We start from the raw sequence: 26,343 nt of genomic DNA on the forward strand, positions 1-26,343 counted from the left end.
ATACACTCTCGTAACACAAAAATACTGACAAATTTGTTTATCTTTATTTCATATTCTCAAGCGACATTAATAGATAATGTACATACATGTAACACCCACCTGCAACATACAAGAGTCGGGTCTGAACATTGATGAATTGTTAGCTTAAAACGAAACCTGTCAAAGTTAACCAAAGCTTCACGATCATGCAACAGTGTGACGATATCCCTTTCAATATACCTGAATTAACACAAAGGTCTGTGAATGGCTCACGGCTCACATTGTGAACTGAACGACCATATCCAGGTTTCAAATGCGAAAGTAATCATTCCACACTGTCTGGTATAGCCAGCACAGTATGTTCAACGGATCATAGCAAAGTACGTGGATCCTATTTAAGCAAACGATATGCATTGAGGACTGGTGTTTTTGCTTGCATGTAATTGCCGGCGTACCACGATAACAACAAAGGATTTTGTTGCAACCATAAAGATTTTCACTACATAGAGATCCAAACCAAGTCATTTACTATGGTCTTCCTAATATCGGACGTAGCTTCCAGTCTCATGGTCACGTCGATATACCTGATTATTTGTTATGGGTAAATGACCCATTTTGATGGTCTTAACAGTTACGTGCCCAACATGGGTTGGTCTTGGATGGAGACGTAGTCTATGTAACTGTATTTGAAAATAATATACATATATTAGAAATAATGTCTGCATTTCCAAATCATCCATTCTCGTGATAACGTCGATATGTCCTAAGGTGCTTCATGGACCTGTGTGTTTGGAGATCCCATAGAAATATATTCCAAGCTGAAAGAAGGATTTACATGTTCATACCTTGATCGACTCAAGGTTGATATTGTTTTAAAGGACACTCTGGTGTAAATCACTATTTATACAGTATGGTAAGGACTGTTAACGTTTTGTTACGTTGTATTTTCAGCTTGGTACTCAAAATGGATTGGTCACTGATTTGGAATTCTTCTTGGCTGCCTCATTGCGGCCCTCGCTGGTAGGAACGTTCTTCACCAAATGCCAAATACGCGACAACATCTGATTGATAGTGCGATTAAACAAAATCGTTCAAACTAATTTTACCTATAATATATAACTTACAATATTCAATTATTGAATATAAATTTAATAATGTGGAAACATCAGTCAGTTGTATGAAGAAGTATAACAGTGCCTTTAGAAACAGATGCCGAATGTCACTGTAACACCACTGCTGTGTGTGTCGTGTTCCCCTCTAATCCCTGTAGCCAGATAGGTGATCAAGACAGATGTCAGTAAGGATGGTTCGGTAGCTACTGTCAGAAAAATGAGTGGGAAGTAAAAGACGTGAGTAATAAAATGACATATCACAACATATATGTCTTCTTTTTGTGAATCCGGATGTCTATTCACATTTTCAGAAAACACTGCTTTGCGGAGATCCTCATACCAGAGCAGAACATATGGCAATGAATTTGGTGCAGATCGTGGTGTTGATGGCAACGCCACGACTGTTATCACAGTATCAACTCGTATTCATACACAACGAGAGACAATCCCACCTGGATCGTGAATCTGAACACTTCAGTTCCAGAGAAGATACAACACATCAGGCTTTATCTGCTTCAAAACTGTGAGTTTACACACACATGACCCAAGTGCAGATGGTATCAGACGCTTGACGGATTTGATCACGATTATTTATTTCGCTTTTGGTTGAACTGTGTTGAGTGTTTAAAAAAAAGCAAAATCAGGCGGACCATCCATTGAGTGAGCATTTACTCCCAGTGACAGGCCTGTTCAAACAGCATGTAGATCAACGGACATCAAATAAACTGTTTATGTTTACAATGTATATTTGATATATAAAAGATACCAATAGCGTTAAATTGAATTACTGATCATGTTTCTGTCTCCAGTATATCTTTAAGCCATCTGCTGCTTCATAAACATTTATTGTTTTTCAAATTACCTTCTGTTCAACCCCCTCCCCCCCCAAAAAAAAAAAAAAAAAAAAAAAAAACCCAAAAAAACCCAAAAACAAAAAAACATCAGTGATCTAATTATACAAAATAATACTGCACTGTTTGAAGTACTACCATTCCCATTGCATATTTTTATAGATGCAATGCAAGTATCACTCGTTTTCTATCTGGGACCTGTGTAGTGGAATATTACATTAGCGGAAATATCAATTTGCATCCTTGATGTCAGTCACACTGCACAATACAAACCGATCCATGGGCATCAAGATTAGACATCATCTATGGTTATTGGTCATGACATTGAATGTAGTGGATGGTCAGTTTCGCTGACTGGGCTTACAACGGCCTAGCTATGTTTAGGAGTCGTATTGATACTGATTGGTCATGCATAAACGTAATGGCGAATCACATTGGTTATACATTTCGCCAATACCAAACTCCAGGCAATTATGAATGGTCAGTGCTACAATTTTACACTGGCATCTGCCTCTCCGCTCGCTGTCCATTTACATGCATGGTTATGCATATAATTTCTAGTTTACTTTCCATGGGAACTTAGGCATTTAATGTTTATAATTTACAGGTGATCATTCTCCCTCAGGCTGTTCAAAGCCCTTATGACTGAGTTACTATCATGTCTACTAAGATGATCTCAGATATTAAATCAACTGGAAGGCAAAAGAACATACATTCCCATTCAGCTGAGAACATCGCTGTTCGACGTGAAAAAGCGAAAAAGAGCTTGTCTTTAAGGATCAGTTTACATGTACGGAATGAATATATCATTGGGTAACGATATTGGACATAGTGAGTGAGTGCGTTATAACTTTACGTCACATCGGCAATATTTCAGCCACATCGTGACGAGAACAAACATGATTGTAAGGATTGTGTATATATTATAGAAACCGTCTTCAAAGTACGGTAAAACAACTAGAGTATCACAATTCTAATTTAAAACTAACACACATTTTGAGAAGTGGAATATTTCCCAGGAGCTGGACGTAAATTTCTCTCAATGTGATATGTAAATCTGGTATGTAACAACCAAAAAGCGTGATAATCAGACAAAAAGGAATAGCATGATCCTATAGGAGTATGTAAGATATGAACTGGCATGTCATTCAAAAGGAAGTGGACCGATTCTAAAGCATTAGTGTTCAGTCGTACGGTATGATTTGTTGACCAGATTATACAAATGTGCAAATATTCACTGTGATACACTCTCGAGAGCAACTTTACGTACTTCACAGTGCTTTGTCCACAAAAGGTGTACATGTACTGTGAGTGCCGAGTTCAAGCTCATCCTGCATAATACGAGGATTCCACTCGTATGTCTGATTGTAACATGTCCAGATGGTTTCCATGGCATCAACTGTGCCTCCCGCTGTGGGAACTGCCTCAAAGGTGCCACCTGTGACAAGACCAAAGGGGTCTGTTCTGACGGGATGTGCAGCAGGATGGATAAATGACGACACAGATTTATGTTTGCAAAGTGAGCATTGATTTCATCTCGTGAGAATTTTGGTTGGTGGATTTGTTTATTTTCAAAATTTATGGCCCATAATGCAAACGAAAATATTTCCTTGCATTGTAATAACTTTAATGAAATGATAGTTTACAAGTTTTATCCAATATTCATATTTGGTTTCTCGTGTGTGCATACCTTGCACATTTTTGTCCAAGGGAAGTGTGTATGTTTCCCTTCCCCCATTCTGTAAATCCACGTGTTCAGTATGTGTATTCACAGCATGTCCAGATGATTCCTATGGTATAAACTGCTCCTCACAGTGTGGAAACTGCCTCAAGGCTGTCAGCTTTAACAACACCACAGGAACATGTCCTGGAGGATATGCAGCACGGTGGATGAATGGTGACACAGAGTTATGCCAGCAACGTAAGTACTGATGTGGCAATGACTATATTTTAGGTGTTTATTTTATGACTGTTTTATATAAAGGTTAACCTCAACGTTGAAGCAGTTTGTAACTATGTGTTTACAATGGTAGCAGTTATCTTCAATAATGGATATTGTCCGAAACATTTCAGCTGTGATAAGATAAGCGAAATATACCATGGAGGATTTGCAGCATGTGAAGATAAGTGAAGGCACAGGTGTTATCTTAATTTCAGGAGCGACGTAATGTTATGTATGTAATCATGTTGTTATGTTATTGAATGTATATCGAGATTTACAAAATGTCCACATCATTTCTATGGCGTCAACTGCTCATCTCTTGATGGTGACACTTGTGACAAGACAAGCGGAACCTGTCCTAAAGGATGTACAGCAGGGTGGATTATTGACGGCACCTGTCTACTGAGTAAGCACCCGCGTCATCACTGGAATAAGACACAAATATACCCAGAACTTAAAGGTTAAGGAACAAGCAACTGAGTCGGAGTCCATCCAGGAAGGGCCTTAGATCACATCATATTGCATTCACTGTTTAACAACTAACATGATACATTAATTTCAGTTTTACTATGATTTGCTTTTACGACGGACATAATTTATAAACCCCCTTTGCTTGTTTCCTGATGCATTAATGTAAAAATAAAAAATAAGCAGGGGACACAGTGAAGACATTACGTTTGCCATTAGGTGGGATCATTATGTTTAGGCATGTATCGGATCTTTATTTAGGGTATTTCACATATTTCGCACGTACTCAAAAGGGTCGTCATGGTGTTTAGTGTAAGTGACAGCGTGGTGTCAACAAGTCAGACCCCTCGTATAGCCAAGCAGATATACCGACGCAACACTGCCATTAAATGTGCTGCCAGGTGTCGATTTCTACCTTTAGTTAATAAGAAAATATTTCTGTAATAATTCTTCATTGTGAAACCAACAAGCAACAAAGACGTTATTATGTAATTAGCAAAGGTATTCGCACAACAGCAGTGCAAGATAGAACGGAAGTACCTTTCATCAGCACTACGATACCAAATCAGTAGTAGTCGTAGCGCAATTACGCAGAATTCGCTAACTTTAATTAATTCTATTTCCAAAAATATGTTATGAATTCATACAACGTGTCCTTCCTCGTCACACCAAGTTTTAAAACATCTGAGCAAGGTAAATATATTCACTTACAGCACAGTGGTAAAACTTCGAAAAACAACAGTTGGGTAGACGTACGATCTCCATGCAACCGATAGTCTTGATGTGAGAACAGGTTTTTGCATGCTGTGCTAGATTAATCCATGTTGTTCTAAGATGATTCAATACCAAATCCAGAACACATCTAAATACAAGCTCGCTTGCAAGTAACAGTTTATACTGATAGAAATACATTCACGACAACTATGTAATATCATTGCAATAAACTACCTCTGATTATTGTATTGGACAGTCACAACTTGCTTTAGCAACATGTTTTGCTGTCATGTTAGGCAAAAACACATATGTTTTAAATGCTTCCTGCATTTTACTCCTATTCATCCACAATTCGTGTCAATGTGGACTTTCAGTAACAATTCATTTATTTTCCATCCCCTTTTGTCTTTTTGCGCAAAGTGAAACATGATTTATCAGATTATCGAGCAGGGTTAATATGGGATGGTCGTCTCAACTGGGTGTTGTAGATTCTCCTCACATAAGTCTGATTCAGAGGCCCCCACAAAGGATTCATGCTGCTGGAAAGTGTCAGTAGCAGTTGTCCTTTCAGTGTTGTTGTTCTTCACAGTAATTGGAGCAAAAATTTAAATCAGGCGGTAATATAATGTCCTTATTTAATCACAACCATACGTGTTCACAACTTATAGGAATGCTCTTTGTTTACCTGCCGTAGACTCAATTCAAAGTAGCCATCCACCAATGGGGAAGTAAATCCCAATATGACACACACTCTTTAAGCAAAACCATAAATTCTTTTTAAAAATGTGGAGTAGTAAACACAACCGATTTTCGTGCTCTCTTTTTGTGCGTAAAACAGTTGACTCCTTAAAGACGTATTTTACTTGATAGTGAATCATTGACATCGAACTGGCGCTTCTAATTGTAGAATGACTGACGCATTCCCTTATATTCTTGCAGAAATTGTACATGCTACTATTAAATGCGAGAAAAAAGAACAAATATTACACAGAACACAAGACCCGTTAGTGGTCAAACACGATTCAAACAGTTGCCCTGCACGATATTGTATCTGTTGTCACAGCTTTTTCCCATATTTTCATACATGGGACATTGTGTGTTTGTCTCGATAGGTTTCTTTTAACTTTATCGTGGAAACATTTTGTTCTTTAGATTGCTGGAGAGCATGAAGACCGAGATGGGAGAAGAACACTTTATGACACTTGACGAGAAGACAAACGCTCCTGCAACAGAAAGTATACACGAACATATCGCGAATGCAACACCTTACTATAACACAGTCGATCGTGTTCAGGATGAAACTGAATGAGAAGACAACAGTTCAAGCAACAGAATAACACATGCAAACATTTTGACACTGTACATTGTCATGTTCATAGATCATGTTCAGACAACACATATAATCTGACGCGGTGCCACCGTTTCAGCGACGCAATCCACACATGTCCCATATTCAATGGTTTCAGCAACAAATGAATTTTATGACATTGTACGTTACTAACTGAGATTTCCCTCTACAACACAACTACATAGTCATTACCCACATGCTACTAGTGTAATTAAGCGTCAGACCAGCCTGATACTCCAACGTGTGGGTTCATTAATGGCACAAATATGAAGTGATACACATGGAACTTGTGTTACACACTCTCGTGAGTCTAGATAGATAGATATAATAAATTTATGCTGACTAAATGTACTTTATGTCTATAGATTTAGCTATTACCTATCTGGAAAAGACAACAAATTGAATATGCCAGCTTCATAAGTGTTGTGCACACAACATATTGAATATCCCGGGTTCAAAAAATTGGTACACACAACATATTGAATATAACACTTCACAAGTGCTCAACTTTTCCACCACTTCTACAAGGATCCATATAGCCATCATATGACAATAACGGTGATACATAATTTTACGACTATCAACTTGTCTTGAATTTGATTACATGAATCAGTCAGCTCCCTCTTATGCTCTTTCGTGAAGACACGATACTAAAATGAACCAAACTCACCCATCACTAGGTTTCAATGTGCGGTGCTTTGTGTAGTTAAGATAACAAACACCATTTTTTTCCGCTGTAAGACGTTTTGTTTCATTTAAGCAGGTCACTACTTGCTCTTGCATGTTTACTTTTTACGTTTAAACGTTTGTGCACAACACTACTCAACATGTAACAGGCATCATTCAAACATCTTGAATTCATATTGAATTATTCATGAATAAACAATATCGACATGGTTGTGCTCTCGTTTACGTTTCCCTTATTGAACTTAGTCAATCCAAGTCAATGGATGAAGAGATGAAGATTGAATGTGCTTTATTCGTTTGTTGGTTGGTTGTTATTTAACACCGCATTCAGTAATATTCCATCTTTTGGACAATCCAGCCATAACATTAAAATAACATATCTACTGCGGATAAAAATCTAAGGAAGTTTAAATTCATTTTAATTGTTTTCAGACTTAAATTACGTACACACCAGGAGAACAATACTTCAACTCCCTTCGAGGATACGATACAACTACTAACAATATCAGCTGTTTATTAAAACTACCAAGAATAAAAGAGTTAAACATTTAAACAGCTTTAATCCAGATGTATCTAATAGTTCTATTTCTTATAGAAATGCTCTAATTAAATGGTAAGTGCAAACTAAAAAGATCGATCCTTCAGGGCTTGGCATTGAAATATGTATCCCTTGTGATGGAAAAATTAACACAGTCAAACAGTATTTGTTTGACCGTGATTCCTTAACCACAAGGGGTATAAAATGGAGAATCCTCACTTTGTAATAGGTATTCGTGAATGTATCTTTTATGGTTTGGTTTTGGGTGGTGCGGTGTGGGATAACGTTCCTCTGTAGCACTTGACGGCCGGCGATGGCACCAGAACTCATAGAACTTCCTGTACATTTTACATGGTAATTATATTGCAACTGATTCACGCTAAAAGATAAATGTGAAACAATGTTATTCCAACTAATTAATTCACCATAATGATAAGTTTCACATCACGGATGACCTAACCGAAAGTCTCCGTTTCTGTAAGCAGATTCTTTAGGGTGTTCAAATATTATCCACACGGTTCAATCTTTAGGGTCAGGTTAGAATATGTGCAGATCCGTCATAAATATGAAACATCTGAGTGTGTCCATCTTTCGTGCACGTGTTTACACGATATAGAGTAGCACAGTAGTGACATTTGACTTTCGATTACTGCGTGTTAGTATTGGTATATATGTAGCAGTAAAAGTTCGCAAAATTAGTGAGTGCGTGAGTTTAGTTTTATGCCGCTCTTAGCAATATTCTAGCAACACCAAGGCTGGTGACACCAGAAATGTGCTTCACTTATTTTACCCATATTTCGATGCGACCCCTGGGCTTTGTCTTAAGAAGCGAACGTCATTATACCCCACCACCTTCTAGAAATTAACTAGTAGTAATATTTGTTATTGCAACACCAGCAGCAGTAACAGTAGCAGACGCGGTAGATGTACTAGTAGTACGCCAAATGCCGAAAGATGATGACTTTGAGTATAACGTGTATTTTACATTTATTGGCAGCAGTGTAGGAGTGAGTGAGTGAGTTAAGATTTAAAGTCACATCGGCAATATTTCAGCCATATTTTGACTAAAACTAGTTCTAAATCCGTAATGCATACATGTAATCGGAATTTATATGTCAACGAAGGACAGTCTCACTATATCATCACAAAATGAGTTAAAACTAGCAAGCATATATCTTTAAAATTAGAACGCTAGTTTTGGACAATAAAATATAAAAATGGGATGCTGATCGCCAACAGCGGAAGGTAGATGACTATACTAGGGACAGCAGGATTGCTGGACGCTTGCAACAACGGAGCCATGAACAGCCCACAGTTTGCCCATTTTAACTTACTTAGTTAAAACTTACTAGTGTCATGTTTACTTCTTGTGACCACTATGTGACGGCTCACTCTTCGTGATTGCGGAAATTGTGAAATGACTTCCCTCATATAAATAGACAGATGTTTGTGACAACTGTGGATGGTGAATGGTTTGATTCCCTGAAAAGGTCATATGTGACACAGCATTATCTTTTTCATGACAGAAAAACAACCTATTTTAGAAATGTGGACATCTGACTGAAGGTTACTTTGTAAATTGTGAGGATAATGCTAGTTTTTCCCGATTTGATGATACGGACGAAACGATTTTCCCAAATTTAACAAATAGTTAAAAATGTCATTGATATTTTCTAATGATTTCCCCATAAAAGTATCCTACTCCTGGTAGTCCGGCTGTAGGGATTTCCTTGTGGATCTTGTGAAAATTAATATTCCAGCTGCATGGCAGCGATCTGGAAATAACTCATTCTAATCTATTGATATACAGAGCATCGATAAAGCTGGGCTACCAACAAGTAAACAAACCGTGAAATTTGGTGTATCCACTGTCGACGTGTGCATGCAGTGTGTGTACGCGTTGGTGTGTGCGTGCGTGTGTGTGCGTGCGGACGGACGTGTGTGTGTGTATGTGTGTAAGTTAGTGATAAAGCAGGGTCTGAGATAGGTGTTTCCAGTTTGGTTTATCGTCGCGCTCAGGGTTGTAGCAGTTGTAGCGGAGTGTTCCCAGACTGGTGTAGATGGATGCGTGTACGTGTGCTCATGTGCGTGACTAGGGGATGGGGCGTCGAGGACTTTCTCAAACATCCACAACCATTCAAATCTATGTCAAGCCAAACTGATCGTATCTCACAGCCATGCAATGGCTCTTCTCCTTGTATCCCCTCTTAATATGGAAACATTCAACCAGGGTACGGCAGAGTGCATAAACTTTCTAAAGCGTTACATATACACGTAGAAAAAGCAAGCCATTGTATCATTTGTATAGAACGTGTGTATAGATTGCCTTTCTATAAAGTATACCCCACGTGTTTCACATGATTCACTTCCTGGTCGTCGAGATATTTTGCAGTACAGACAGGTAGTCTGAGCTGTTGGTAGAAGTGATGAGTAGAAATACTCGCGCGAACCTCGTGTATTGTTATCGACTGTAGATCCTACATGTGATATCATATTGATCGTAACTGTGGTATCATATTGTTATCCCATTACTAAAACCATGCTTAGCTGTGAGCACACATCGTTACCGTCCTTTCCTGAGTGAGTGAGTGAGTGAGTTACAATTTAACGTCACATCGGCACTGTTTCAGCCATATCGTGACGAGAACATTCATCAATGAAAACGACTATTGTGTCCATTATAAAACCTGTCAACGAAGGACAGTAAAACAACTAGGATATCACAGTTAGCATTAAAACTAGTGTGGAAAGGTAAAACTGATATCGTTATATGGACAATACAATATAAAAACAGGCTATAGATCGCCAACAACAGAAGGTAGAACACCAGACTAGGGACCATGGGGACTTACAGTACCTTTGCTACCTGCATGGTCCCTAGTTGGATTTACACCATCCCCTCAGCCGCTGGCAATTTTAAGAAATTTTAGCCAAAATTAAAATAACACAAAGACTACACTTAAAAGTCCTGGAAAGTATAAATTGACTTTGAAAATTTTGGGACTTACGTACCCTCTCAGGAGGACAATTATTTTACAATACTTCAACCCCCGTTGAGGGTACAGCCACTAATGATCAATGTTCCTTATATATACTACCAACCATTAAAATACAACTATCTACAGAACATATCAATTATAAGTCAACAAGGAAATCAATTTCCCTTAAAAATCCAATAATTAAATGAGTATTGACTGTGTTAAAAAGATCCGAAAGTGTTTTTACATTGAAATATTTATCCCTTATGATGGAGAATTCAACACAGTCAAGCAAGATATGCTTGACCGTGGTTCTCTCATCACAAGGGATGCAAAATGGTGGATCTTCACCCTTCAACAGGTATGCATGGGTAAACCTTGTATGACCAATACGACATCGTCGCAAAATGACCTCTTCAAATCTGGACGGACAACCCAAGTGGGTATAACCAATGTAAGGTTTTATTTCATGTAATTTATTGATACCCACTTGGGTGTCCCACTTCTTCTGCATCAGATGACGGACATAAGATCTAATTGCACTTTTATAATCACTGTATGGAATAAGAAGTGGAGTCACAGATTTGTTGAGTGCTGCCTTCGCAGCAATGTCAGCCAGTGTATTCCCTGAAATACCTACGTGGCTAGGTAACCAACAAAAGACGATGTCGTATTGGCCAGTTGCAAGATCATTATACATTTCAATAATTTCAATTAAAAGTGGATGTTTGCACGACAATTTTTTAATAGCCTGAAGGCACGAAAGAGAGTCGGAATAGATTATATATTGTTTACGTTTAGGGTGTCTTTGAATATATTTAAGAGCCGTTAGTATGGCGTTTGCTTCAGCTGTAAAAATAGAGCTGTTATCTGGTAGTCTAGAAGATATTGTTCTGGATCCAATGACAGTGGCACAAGCCACTGCACCACCGTCCTTGGACCCATCTGTATATAAGGGTTTGTAATTGCTATATTTAGTTTTTAATTGATTATATTCTTGTTTATATTGTAGTTCATTAGTTTCTGATTTTTTAAATGAAGTCAATGTTAGGTCAACTTGTGGCCTAACCAATTGCCAAGGAGGAGAAGAAAGAAGACGGGAGGGAGCTATGTTTTCCAGCCCAATGCCGGCCGAAGAAAGAAAGGGTTTAATTCTGTGCCCTAGAGGTGGAACAAGAGAAGACTTCTTGTCGTACAGATCCTCATAAAGTGGATTGAACACACAGGTATATGCAGGGTTAGATTCATTAGAATATAATTTAGTCATGTATTGTAAGGATAATTTTATACGACGTTGTGTAAGAGATGGTTCATCGGCCTCAACGTAAAGACTGTCAATAGGTGAAGTTCGGAATGACCCAAGGCAAAGTCTTAGACCTTGATGGTGGACAGAATCTAATAGTTGCAGGTTGCTTTTGGAGGCTCCACCATATACGATGGAGCCATAATCAAGTTTTGAACGGACCAGTGATCGATATAGTTGTAGGAGGGTAGCTTGATCCCCTCCCCACTTTGAGTTGGAAACAACTTTCAACAGATCGAGTGCTTTCAGGCATTTGGCTTTTAGAGATTTGATATGCGGCAAAAAGGTTAAATGGGAATCGAAAACTAGGCCCAAGAACTTGGCCTCCTTTACAACTTTAATGGGAGTGCCACTTAAATATAGTTCAGGGTCTTTATGCGGTTTATATTTCCTACAAAAGTGTAGACAGTTAGTTTTCGACTTTGAGAATTTGAAACCGTTTTCAAGACACCATTTATTTATTTTATTTAAACACAACTGTAATTGCCGTTCAATAGTATGCATATTTTTACCACAGCAGGAAATATTAAAATCATCCACAAAAAGCGATCCATCAATTGAATGATTTAAAACCTTGGATAAACTATTGATCTTAATGCTAAATAAGGTCACCGACAAAATACTGCCCTGGGGAACACCCTGGTCCTGATTATAATGATCAGACAGGGTTGAACCCACACGGACTTGAAATTGCCTGTCTTTTAAAAATTGTGATATAAAAAGAGGCAAACGGCCTCTCAAACCAAAATCATGCAGATCCTTCAAAATGCCATGCTTCCAGGTGGTATCATAAGCCTTTTCAAGATCAAAGAAAATTGATACAGCATGTTGTTTGTTGACTATAGCATTTTTAACGAAGGATTCTAAACGTACCAGATGATCAATGGTACTATGATTTTTTCTGAAACCACATTGAATATTTGTGATAAGGTTATTGGTTTCAAGATACCAAACAAGTCTATTATTCACCATACGTTCCATGGTTTTGCAAACACAGCTAGTTAACGATATTGGTCTATAATTCGACGGATCTGTATGATCCTTACCAGGTTTTGGTATTGGAACTACAATGGCATTTCTCCATGAAGGAGGAAATTTTCCAGACGTCCATATTTGGTCAAATAGATCCAAAAGTGTCATCAAACATGATTCAGGTAAGTGCTTCAGTAGCTGGTAATGTATATTATCATCACCTGTTGCAGTGTCATGAGCTTGCTCAAGAGCCGTATGGAGCTCATGTAAAGAAAACACTTCATTGTAATCTTCGCCGTTATGTGAATCGAAATTAAGCTTTATCTTTTCCTGTTGTTTCTGATATCTCTGAAACTCAGGGACATAATTCGCCGACGATGAATTCTTGGCAAGAGTTTCGCCAATTTTATTTGCAATTTCAGATGTGCCAGTAATTAAATTATCCCCATCTTTAAGATGGTGAACAGCAGCTTTTGAACCTTTACCTTTAATTCTTTGAACCATGTTCCATACCTTTGATATTGGTGTACGTGAATTAAGTTTGGACACATAGTTCCTCCAAGATTGCCTTTTATTTTGTTTGAAGGTGCGACGTGCCTTCGCATTGAGTATTTTAAATTTATTCAAGTTGTGGACGGTTGGGTGACGACGGAAATAATTTTCTGCCTTTTTTCTCGCTTTTCTAGCTTGTCTACAATCTGTATTAAACCATGGCTTTCGTACATGTGGAGTCGTAGAGGACTTAGGTATACACTCATCAGCTATTTCATTTAAAATGTCAGCAAAGGTTTGAATGGGATCGGTTATATCACTGAAACAGCCAGGTCGCAGTTTCGATTTACAAATAGTTTGGAATAAAGGCCAGTCAGCCTTCGAAAAGTTCCATCTTGTATGTGATGGAGAAGCAGATGGAGTTAGTTCTGAGACAATAGTCGGGAAGTGATCACTTCCACAAAGGTCATTATGAACAGACCAATCAAATTCATTCAGTAAAATAGAATCTGCAAGAGACAGATCCAGAGAAGAATAAGTACCACTTGCAGGATGCAGATATGTACTTGAGTCATTATTAAATATGCACAGATCATTACTGGAAATAAAATCTTCAAGTATTTTGCCTTTAGTGCTAGTGTTAGTGCTGCCCCAAAGTGGGTTGTGACCATTGAGATCACCCATAATAACGCATGGCTTCGGGAGTTGATCATAGAGTGATTGAAGATCAGTCTGTTGAAGTGCAGATGAAGGTGGAATATAGAGAGAGCATAATGTAAATGCAACACCGAGAGTAAGTCGTACTGCCACAGCTTGGAGCGAAGTTGTTAGTATAACGGGACTGTGAATAACATCCCTCCGTACAAGTATAGAAGATCCTCCAGTGGCCCTGTCACCTAGAGGGGAAAAACAATGATAGGCTGTAAACTGGCGCAAAGTAAAAATGTCCGTCTGTTTCAGATACGTTTCTTGTAGACAAAAACCGATGGTGTTAGATCCTGGACTAATAGCTGTAATTCATTAAAATTAGTCCTAAGACCTCTACAATTCCACTGTACGATAGTAGCAGGTTGACTTATCTTTTAGGTGGAATGATGGGGGATCTGCCCCTCACTTTCTTCGAGGGCGACAGGCTATGTGTCCTGGGACAGGAGTTTTCGGACACTTCCATGTCCTCTAGTGAACCGTATTTGTTATATATCTTGATTGGATTTTCTGAACCCTTTTGAGGTCTGCCACTTTTTTTCAATGATTCTGTTCTTGGTTTATGAATACTTTGAACAGTGTTTTTAGAATTGACTTTAGTTCGAGTTTGTTGGTTGGACTGAGATAATGAATGTTCCCCGGATGAAGAATCTTGATTAGAAGACTGTGATGGAATGTCTGGCTGGATAACCACGTTATTGCCAGAGTTCTCAGTCTGAGTAGACTGTTCAGGTGTGAGTGGCTGAGGTGTGTTGGTTTTAACCCATGTCAAGTCGGTCTGACAATGTATTGAACAGGTGGGTACTGCTAAGGTGTTTACCTTTAGGTTTGTGTCCGAAGATGTCCTGGCAACTGATGCATATGAACCACTTGGTGCTGTTGATTCAACGATCTTTTTGGCATCTACAAAGCTAATATTTTGGGTAAATTTGATTTTAGTAATTTCCATTTGTTTTTTCCAAACTGGGCAGTCTTTTGAAAAGGAAGAATGATTTCCTGTACAGTTTGTGCACTTCTTTATGTTACTAGTGCAGTCTTCTGTAACATGGCTAGTTTCACTGCAGTGGCCACATGTTATTGGTTTTGTACAGTTGTTAACACCGTGTCCATATTTTTGACATCTAAAACATCTCAAAGGATTTGGGATATAGATGTCAACGGACATATTGCTGTAACCAACCTTGACTGACTTTGGAGGATTCGGTGAAGAGAAAGCAAAGAGGTAGGTATTTGTCTGAATGGTTTCATTGTTTCTGCGGGTAGTAAAACGCTTGACAAATATTACTCCCTGATCTTTCATTTCAGAAGCAATGTCTAACTCAGACATAGCAGCCAACAGTCGATCCCTGTCTCTGATTATACCCTTGCTGGTATTTAGTGTTCTATGGGCAGAGACTATAACAGGAACTCCAACGAACATATCCGTAGATAAAAGGTTGATAGCCTGCTGTTTTCTGCTACATTCAATTAGAATGGATCCTGAACGCAAGTGTTTGATGTTTTGTACCTCTCCAGCTATTCCGTTGATACCTTTAGAAACCGCAAAAGGATTAATTTTTAAGGGAGTCTTATCCGGAGTTTCCAATATCAAAAATCGTGGCCAATGATCAGCAGAAGCACCTTGTCGCTGTTCTCCAACATCATCGAGTGGACGTTTTGTTTTTTGGGGGGTGTTTGGTATTCCATGTTTAAGACATATTTGTTCATCACCCGAACTCCCCACCCTCCACGGAGTATCACAAGGACAATGCTAAAAACAAGCGGATCTCCAGCTTGCAGCACCAAGGATACCCAGGTGATATACTCCAGCAGAAAAATTAAGAGATTAATGATTCTACCAGATTGGCCCATGAGCCATCGCCTTCTGGCATAAGACTCTAGGCAAAGTTCACGATAAACATATCAAAGTCAAGTCAAATATTGTTCCAAGAATAAGGGTGCCAAGACCATAAGTTCAACAATTCCAAATAAAAATTCTGTGCTTTTGTATATAATCCATGCACAGGGCTTGGCATGACCAGCCGATTGGTTGAATCGGGCCCATTCAACCACCCGTCTAGGTGAAGTAAGGGCCGAAGTGGTGTGTTGGGCAAATGAAACGCAGTTAAAAGCCCATCTGCCCTCAACCACCAGGATCCCGTCCTCCACCGACACGGGACGCAACCCACGGCAAACAGGTTGCCCAATTTAGTCGCCTCTTACGACAAGCAATGGGGTGCTGTGGACTCATTCTGTCCCGGGTCCACACGGGAGAAGAGCACTTAGCGTTACCCAGCACCCACCACGAGGAGGTGGCTCTTCATGGGTGCCCCTTTCCTGAACAGTGGTGTTTTAGTTATAGAGAACTTGACAAATACGTTCATATAAATGTGGGCAGACAGGTGATATCGGACATTACAATGATATCTATGACAGTTATTTTTCATTCAATTCATTCAAATCAGTAGATACAAATATAAAAGGTACATAATGCAACAGAACTAGTACACAATAAAACACAAGTTCATAAGGGTAGGCATTACACGTATTGGAAATTTCATTGATATTATGCCGGGAGTATATGTCATAGAGGTGACCATTTTCTATTAAATTGTGATATTTCTTCATTCTTATTGGCAGCACACTTTAACTGTTGAACTGCCATTTCTTACTATGAATTACAAATGCAACGTTTGCAAAGAGCATTCAGGCCAGTGACAGGCACAATGTATCGACCATGTTTTTCCTACGTGCTTTACTCAATTTACTTCTTGGTGGCCTGTATATGTATTGCTGACTATCGCACTTAACAACAGTGAGCTGGGTATGTGAAATGTAAGTGGAGAGAGTTTACAGTTTCATTTTGCTCAGTTGTGTATGTATGGTTGACACGTCATCGTGTGATTAACACCAATACATTCGTGATTGATCCAATGTGTGATAATGTCCCTTCATTTTTGCATTACCTACAGCTACTTCAGGATGATGACCAAACATTGTTACCTATGCTTTTCAACGATGTGATTTATTGAAAAAGACCAACTCATACTCTGTGAAATGATTCCTTCAAATCAAATGCAATATGTATCTTTCAAGAGTACAGTTGTTCATCTGCTGTTTTCAGAAGCTATACTACTGTATCTGTCCTTAGAAACTGCATCTCGGAATAATTGGAAAGTTATGGAAACAAGACTGTAGAAATTCATAGTAAACGTAATGATTTAAAGGTAATTTATCTATTTACAGTCTTTCCACTTAACAAACTCATGGTGTGCCTTATACTTATACAAACAACTATAATGCCAATCTTTTGAAATTCCGTATTGCTATACGCTGCATTCGTCACTTTTCCACCAGTCAACTTGTAAACAATTGCGAAAAAATAAATCGCAAACGAGCGTTATATCTGATCCAACCTAGTCTCATATGAAGAAAGCAAAACTTTCGGAGGACGTGTCACAGCGAGAATTCATATCAGAAAAATTTTCCCCCTTGTCTGTCTGTCTGTGTTTCTGCGTGTGTGTCTCTGTGTGTGCGAGAGAAAGAGAGAGAGAACACCTATAACCGCAGTTAGTCCACGTCACACAAACGTAACACACACACACATACACACACTCACTAACACAATAACACTGTGTATAAACACTGCGTTGGTGTCATAAATACGCGCTGACGTGCATTTCTGCTATATATCGTCCTCTATAACCAAACATTTCTCAATTTAATAACCACACTTTATAATCCGAACATTTAAAAGGATTAAGTACTCCGTGGCAGTTAGTATGCCATACGTAGGAGATACTAAGTCCTACGTAGGGGATATTTAGCACTACATAGGAGATAGTTTGTCCTACGTAGGAGATAGTGACACCCAAAATAAATTTCACCATGGCCCTAATACGCTTCCGTGGAAATCTGATGAATTGAAGTTGTCGTTGCGTGCTGACAAGGATAACAACCCAACAGACTGAATGGTTGATTGATTGATTGATTTTAACATCGCCCTCAGCAACATTCCACTTTTATAGCGATGGTCTAACTAAACGAGTCTGAGCCACACTATCCAGTGATCCATAGCATGACCATCTTTCTACGTAATTGATATACAATGACATGAATATTGTAAAATTATCGTCCTCCTGTGGGGGTACGTAAGTCCTTAAACATTCAATGTAAGTTAAACTTACTGAACTTTTAATTTTCGTATTCATAAATTATAGCTGTATTTAAATGCACTCACGGCTGAAGGGATGCTATTAATCCGTCGTTGGTTCATGCAGGTAACCAAAGTCCCTATGGTCTCTATTGACATACGACACGTGAAGGTCCAGGGGTAGAATATGCCTCCAGCAACCCATGCTTGCCATAAAAGGCGATTATGCTTGTCGTGAGAGGCGACTAACGGGATCGGGTAGTCAGACTGGCTGACTTGGTTGACACATGTCATCGGTTCCCACATGTCATCGGTTCACAATTGCGCAGATCGATGCTCATGTTGTTGATCACTGGATTGTCTGGTCCAGACTCGATTATTTACAGACCTCCGCCATATAGCTGGACTATTGCTGAGTGCGGCGTAAAACTAAACTCACTCACTCACTCTAGTGACATACCTTCAGTGAGTGAGTTAAAATTTCTGGTTAGTGATAATTCATTTTTCTCGTCACGATGAATATAATAACTCGCAGAGTCTAGGTGAGCATAGTGCTTGCGTTAAATGTTCAAGAAATATCAAGTCTTTAACAGTAGGGAGTTTTATTTTAAGTATGTATTTTTAATTACGACTGTAAACATGGGAGTTGTTCTATATAAGACAAAAAACTGTGAGCCTCGGAAAAGCATTTGATGTCATAGGTCAAGCAGGTATTACTCTACATCATGTGTCTCTATCTTCTGTACAGGGCCTTACAGAAACCAGGGCATGGAGATACTTGTAGGCAGCCAGATGTGCTACAAGTGGTCACCAACTGAACATCCTCCTGCTATAGCTAACGTCACCTGCCGCCAGCCAATGGCAGGAACCACTGTCAGTATATGGATACCTGGTCAACACAAACTCCTTACTTTGTGTGAAGTGCAGATATTTGGTATGTCTTCAGATGGCTGGGTATTGCTATGTAATATATTATCACCTGACGAGGATGTTAGATTTTCAGAGAAATCTATGTCTTTAAGAGTCTGTAGTTACCTGTCGTCCTTTACATCTCTGATGCACGGCCACCACACTTAGTTCACATTTTTCATCTATTCTACGATCGATCAAATGATGATGACTATTGTGTAACTATGTTCAGTTTGCAGTAACGGATGGTTTTCTGAAGATTGTGACAAACAGTGCCGGTGCCTTCAAAGCACTGATGTGTGTGACAAGGTCACTGGTCACTGTTCTAGTGGATGTTTTTCGGGATATACTGGTACCGACTGTCAAACAGGTACCGTAGGAGAGAATTTATATTCCAAGTTAATCTGGGGGACTTGCAGTACATGCTGCCTTCATAAACCCTAGCTGCATTCATGTCAACTCTTCAGAGACTGGCAACAACAAAGAAACAGATACGTGCCAGCGCTAAAATAATAAATCGAAAAAGCATCTTCAAGGCTAATGTATATCATTTGTGTATTTGCTAACATTTCATTCAATTCCTCAACTGTTTCTATTTTCTCTCGTATTGCAGATGTGTTAGTGTATTGCAGTGAAGCACATGTGTGATAGGACTATATGTTTGACATTTTGCAATATATCTGCTAAATGACTGAGTGAGTATGAACTAGGAAAAAAGCAGTGATTGCATTTGTGTGTAAGTCTCATGCTGTCACATAGTTCATTGCTGACCATCCGATCCATACAGGTGTCTCTCAGCACCGACATAAATAACTTGTGACCTATTATAGAACTGAATCCCCTTGCGAGTAGACACAAGGAGGAAGATCTATCCTTCCTTTCAAAAGTTTAGACTCACTAGTGTAAATATAGCCACGTATTTCAGGCAACTGTTCTGAAGCAAATTTTGCCAAACATTCCATACTGTTTAAATGTATTGTTTACCCATGAACAGACGTAACGTAAAGCTAGTTCGTAATGTTGAAACGATTAGTGTCAATAGAGTTCAGACAGTGATAAAATCAATGAAAATTGGCGAATGAGAATTTGCAACAATATGCTCACATGCACGATATTTGCCCATGCTTTTCAGCAATATCATTCATGATCATAGTGCAATTAATGTGAATATGGTTTGTATTTGGTTCCCTCAAGTCAGCCGATAAATCAATCTTCGATGTAACCGTATATCTATACATAACATGTAGTGAGTGTTTTAAATGAGTCTAAACTTTTGGAAGAAAGTATATATATTTGTAGTAGTGACAATAGTCATCTTCCTTCTCTTACCTTCCACTGACCACTTCAGCCAACCTTTTATCCAACAATTGGAATCATGAAGATGGCCATCCTGTAATACGTACACACAAGGGTTTAAATTGTTTCATTTCTCTGAAAGCGTGTTACACTATTTAGACGTACTTCATTATTATAGTGAATAACGCTACCGTATTGGCATGACGTATTGGCAATAAAGAAAACAAAAAGAAATTTTATGAAAACAAATTGAGAGTAAAGCAGTGTTTAGTAGGCTGACAAGTATCGGTGAGGATGTGTGCACAGACAGAAATACTTCAAGCTTGCTTTTTAACGTTGTTGGATGTTTGTAGGACACATGATAGCTGCCTGGTGACATAGTAAGACAACGTGATATGGCAATATCAGATGAAAGAAAAAACGTTAGATGTTAAGCGTTCAGTTTTGTTCTCAATTTTGTTTAACTCATACGTGGTTACTATGACAGGTCGTAGTCTAATGTCCACCTTAACGGCTCAAGATACCTTGTAACGCAATTTTAGCGTAATCTGGGTATACGTATTACTCATTCCCGCGCACGAACACATTCACATGTGTGGAGAGCAAATATACATCACCACTATCAAATGAATATATCACGTTGTGAAGGGAAACGGTAAATGATGTATTTGTATATGTATATATGTATATATGTATTTGTGTAGCATGTCCAGACGGATTCTACGGTATCAACTGCGCCTCCCCATGTGGAAACTGTCTTGGTGGTGCCACTTGTAACAAGACCGCAGGTACATGCCCTGGAGGATGTGCAGCAGGATGGATGAATCTCACCTGTCAACAAGGTGAGTCAGAATGGTAGGGAGCAGGAAAGACGTGTTTTTCTGTAAAGAGCCTTTGCCGTATATGGGGTCTCGTGGACACTGAAGACCTCATAGTAGGCATATTATTTATACTCATATTAACACCGTTCAGAATATATGTTGCATGTGAACAGTGGCCTCTTGGCATGATGTTTTGTTAGGAACGCACTTTTTTTTTCATCGAATTTCGTGATTTATTGAACCCATGACACAAATCTTTTTCAACATGATGAATTTGTTTTACAATAAATCTGTGTCTGTACGTGTAAACGTACAGACACCATTAACTGATTTTGTCGCCTTTACAACGAAAACGATAAATCTCGAACTTGTATCTAAACATGTACGATCTTATATATTTGTGAAGCATGTCAAGACGGTTTCTATGGTATCAACTGCGTCTCCCCATGTGGAAACTGTCTTGGTGGTGCAACGTGTAACAAAACCACAGGTACATGCCCTGGAGGATGTGCAGCAGGATGGATGAATCTCACCTGTCAACAAGGTGAGTCAGAATGTTAGAGAGCAGGAACGACGTGTTTTTCTGTATGGTGCATTTGGAGTGTTTGAGGTTTCGTGGCCACACAAGACTTTACCTATCAAACGTTTGTACTCATTTTAACCATTCAGAAGACATCGTGCATGTAAACAGCTGCATTTTGGCATGATGTTTTGTTAAGAACGCACCTTTTTCATCGAATTTCATAATGTATTTAACTCATGACACTCATCATCTCAAGGTAACGAATTTGTGCCTGTACGTGTATATAGTACCTCTGAAAAGGGTGGAATTCTTTTGCAAAGTGAAGTTTAGAACAGTTGCTAGAAGTAAGTGGCCATCGTAACACGCGTGAACTAAACTTTTGATGAGTAGATATGCTTTCAGAATGTAAACATGACTCCCATGGTAGTAGGTGTCTCAAAATATGGATGCTGTCGAAAGTGTTTCATTTGTAAACGGAACATGTCATGGATAAATGACGGCATACATTAGTGCTGTGAGGCAGCTCTGTTGCGCTTATGATGTAGGACGCTGGTCCATATTTGAAAGTCTTTTTTGATATATTAGGCTACAATTGGCCTGATGTTTTTTTGCAGCATGTCAAATTCCATCAATAGTGTACTAGTCCTCTGTCTCATTCAAAGAATTCCCTTGTCCAGGAAGGTCTCTTTATGGATGGCAAACACTTTTTGTCAGTGTGTTCGTGTAGCATGGGTTCCTATGGTAACCAGAGAGTTCTTAGAGAGAGCTTGTTGGGTCGAACTATCGTACTTGTTAATGACCTGCATGCACTCCTGTCCATATTAACGATCTGGCGATTACTAAAGGAGATATCTCACATGTGACACACATCTCCATGGCATCGTGATTATGATAATCCTTTAATCCATTTCATGATTTTATTGGGCTTTTCTTCTCTCTATAATGGCAGTGAGAATAAGTTTTCTATGAATTAAGTAGAGGATTGGATTTCAGCTAAGACACATCTCCATGGCAATATGACTGGATGATGATAATTCGTTCATTCAGTTCATGACTTTAGTGGACATGGAAATACTTGGGACCTGAGCTTCTGTTTGTTCAACACCGAAAATCACCCTTCGGTATACAGTGTCTTTGATAATCACCTTGCATTGGTCATACCCATAGCAACGATATAAAAACATGAACCCATATCAGAGTACATTGTCTATGACGTCCGACTTTCACTAAATAGAAAATTGCTTGTAGTTTCTCCAGCCTAGAAGATCCTGTAGTGACACCTGTTTAGCGAGTGGGTGAATGCATATGGTTTTATGCTACTTTTAGCAATATGTCACCAATATCAGAGCAGTGGTGTATAGACACAAGAAATGGGCTTCACACATGTTACCCATGTTGGGCATCGAACCCATGTCTTCGACATGACGAGCGTATTCTTTTTCCAGTGCGCTACCCCATCACCCTAGGTGGTATAGATCGTTTAAAGTATTTTGTAGAGGATGTCATGAGAAATGAGTTCTTGTTATGCATGATTAATACAAGGGTCTTTTTGGCTGTTTAGTCTGTTTAATTTGATAATCCTTTAATCAAATACTGTACATATGTTATGAAACTTTCGTGTTCGGTTTCCTTTTCAACACACCTTTGCTTTCTTATTTTCTGTTTCCTATGATATTTCTGTATTACATAATGAAATCGGTAACGTAAATCCATGTTTCATGTAAAAATAAATTTAAGAAATTTAGAATATTAAACATATATGTTTAATATTCTTAAATTTATTTTTACATGACATTGAACTGCTGGATTATGTGAGCGTGTGTCATTGATTTCCAACTTACATTCTCGTTACATACAAAATCTGCACAGGCGAATATGTTTCCAGAGATAACTTAAGCAAAAATATTTCAAAATATTGTCAGTTCAGAACTTCTGTTATTACAGATTGTCAGTGTACTCACACTCACACTTTTTGTCCTTTTATCCTCAGTGGAATCTGATTTATCTGATGATCAAACAATGGAAATGTCTGATTGTCTACCTTCTATATGCATCGTTTATGTATTGTCGATCATTCTCACATTTGTTTAATTTAGTGAACCCAATGGTGGAAAGATTCAACTGGCTATTGCCAGTTGCTGTGGCCCTGTCTGTGCTGTTGATTGTTACGGTGATTGGTGGAACCATTTACATCAGACGGTAATACTATTTCCACTGTTTATTGAATAACACAACGCATTTTATACCTCTAAGTAAGCACTTTACTGCCTTATCTGTCATAGATTCTTCGGTTCCTGCCATATTCAGCTCCTTCACATTGTGTAATATAATTATTGTGCTTCTGTTTTGTAAAGGAGTCGGTTCTTACGTGTAACATTTAGCCATTGCCACATTTTGTTTATCAGACTGTTGACAAAACTCGAAAGTACGAAGGACAAGACGTCAGAGGAGCACTATGTGACACTTGACGAGAAGACAAAGGTTCCTGCAAGTGAAAGTACATATGAACATATCGCCAATGCAACGCCTTACTACAACACAGTCGATCGTGATTAGGATGAAACTGAATGAGGGGACAACGGTTCAAGCAACAGAAGAATGCATGCAAACAATTTGATACTGCACATTGTCATATTCATAGATCATGCTCAGGGTGAACTTAACTAACATAAATTCTACATACATGTCTCCTCGTTGGATGAGATATGAAGATATATTACAACAATCTGTAATGCACGAAGTCCATTGATATGGATGGACTCAGCAGGTTTAATCTGACAAATCCATACTGCGACAATGGACTTCAACGTAGTACCGACATTACCCTGTAAAACATAATGGTGGTACTGTTCTATGACCTTGAACTTGGCTTAAAAACTATCACACACTGCTATGGTGATCTCCCTTCAGTCGTTGGCACTCTAGAGCTTATTCTTGTATATGTTAATGGATTTAGAACTAGTTTTACCTTCATTGACGGTGAGTTGAGTTTTACGCCGCACCCAGCAGTATCTGGCTGTGGTCTGTAAATAATCTAGGACAGACAATCCAGTGATCATTGAATTTAGAACTAGTTTTAATCACGATAAAGTTGAAATAGTGCCGATGTGACTTTAAAATTCACTCACTCACTTTCAAACTAACATATCAGTCTGTTCCCTATTATGCCATTTTCTTCCCGCATTTTTGTAGAGACACTATCTGACACACGTTCGTTGTAGCTTACGGGGCTATGTGTTGTCACGCTTGGCCACAGCTTCATTTCTGTAATGTTATTGTGAGATGTTGTGTAGCATTAAAGTATTAAGCACTGATGTAAGGCTTTGTGTTTAACTCTGGTGGAATGATGTGCCAAAGATGCCAAAACATCTAAAGTCTTCAGCAAAATGGTGCACATCATCTTCATTGACAAGAGGCCAATTTCGTGATTGAGAAGTCAATAATGATTGTGAACTATTGATAATTTTGTAGTCAGAGAATCTTACTGCTTAGGTTGTATGTTCTGACAAAAATGTTCCAAGGAAAACAATGGTTATCCAATATTTATGGTGCTTCTTGGGGTAAGATAAAGGCAATACAAACTATTAAATTTTACAATTATTCATTTTGTAATTTGTTGATTTCACTTCACACTTGAAACCGAAAACCTGAAACCTAAAAGAGACATAAAATCCAGTAACAGACATACTATCATGTCTGACAAATGTCCAAGTAATATACATCATGACTACGCATCCTTTCTATGAATTCTTGTAAATTCTTTCCAGCGAGCTCTACGCGAAATTTAAATGCTGGACGCTGCATTAATGCTTTGTTTCTGGTCGACGTTCAGCGATCTGTCATGTACACGGTGATGTTACGTTTCTAGTCTATCAATGCAATACGTTTCACCAGGAAATAATAGGAAAGGTTCGCATATGGAGAAAAAACCATGACTTGTAGGTAACGTATATTTTTCTGTGGATAAGTCAGTGCGAAATGAAATTATTGCATGACGTTGCTCTCACAGTCTCGTTTGGCACAACCTTATCCGTTACTTGGAAAGGACACATTCGTGAAATCTGGATTTTTCGGACTGTGGTGATAAAGCTCGCTGATTTAATCGGCACATGTCAACTAAGTTAATCGATGCTCACGATGTTTCACACTGGATTGTCTGGTCCAGTCTCGATTATTTAGAGATCGCATTAGCAGGAAAATTGTTGAGTCTAACGTTCAACAAGGAACAATCAATTAATCATTTAAGAAACATTGTTCTGTCGCTTTGGTTGTTACAATGGTTGGTTGGTGACAGCTGTTACTGCTTGGCACTGATTCTACCTAGGCGGGCTGGATCGAGGTACGTTTAGCTAACCCTCGATCTTTCTTCATAAAACAGGTGTTCAGGAATAAAAGTTTGAAGATGGGATTATATTTGAAGAACTCAAAAAGTAACATCTTTTTAGACAACTCACTGTCGAAGGCTGTTTGTATCCTGGTCGTCAGATGAAATCAAAATCAAATTAAGCATTTCTATAGCGCTACATATCCAAAGCCCTGCTCATATGCACTTAGTCGAATGTTCGTTTAAAGA

At 38.7% G+C, this 26,343-nt stretch overlaps 1 pseudogene; it reads left to right on the forward strand.

Moving 5' to 3' along the window:
- The first annotated feature begins 959 nt into the window (after nucleotides 1-959).
- On the forward strand, nucleotides 960-24,326 carry LOC137297289 (uncharacterized; annotated as a pseudogene).
- The last annotated feature ends 2,017 nt before the right edge of the window (nucleotides 24,327-26,343 follow it).

The sequence above is a fragment of the Haliotis asinina genome, chromosome 9 (assembly GCF_037392515.1).
Source record: "Haliotis asinina isolate JCU_RB_2024 chromosome 9, JCU_Hal_asi_v2, whole genome shotgun sequence".
Taxonomy (NCBI): domain Eukaryota; kingdom Metazoa; phylum Mollusca; class Gastropoda; order Lepetellida; family Haliotidae; genus Haliotis; species Haliotis asinina.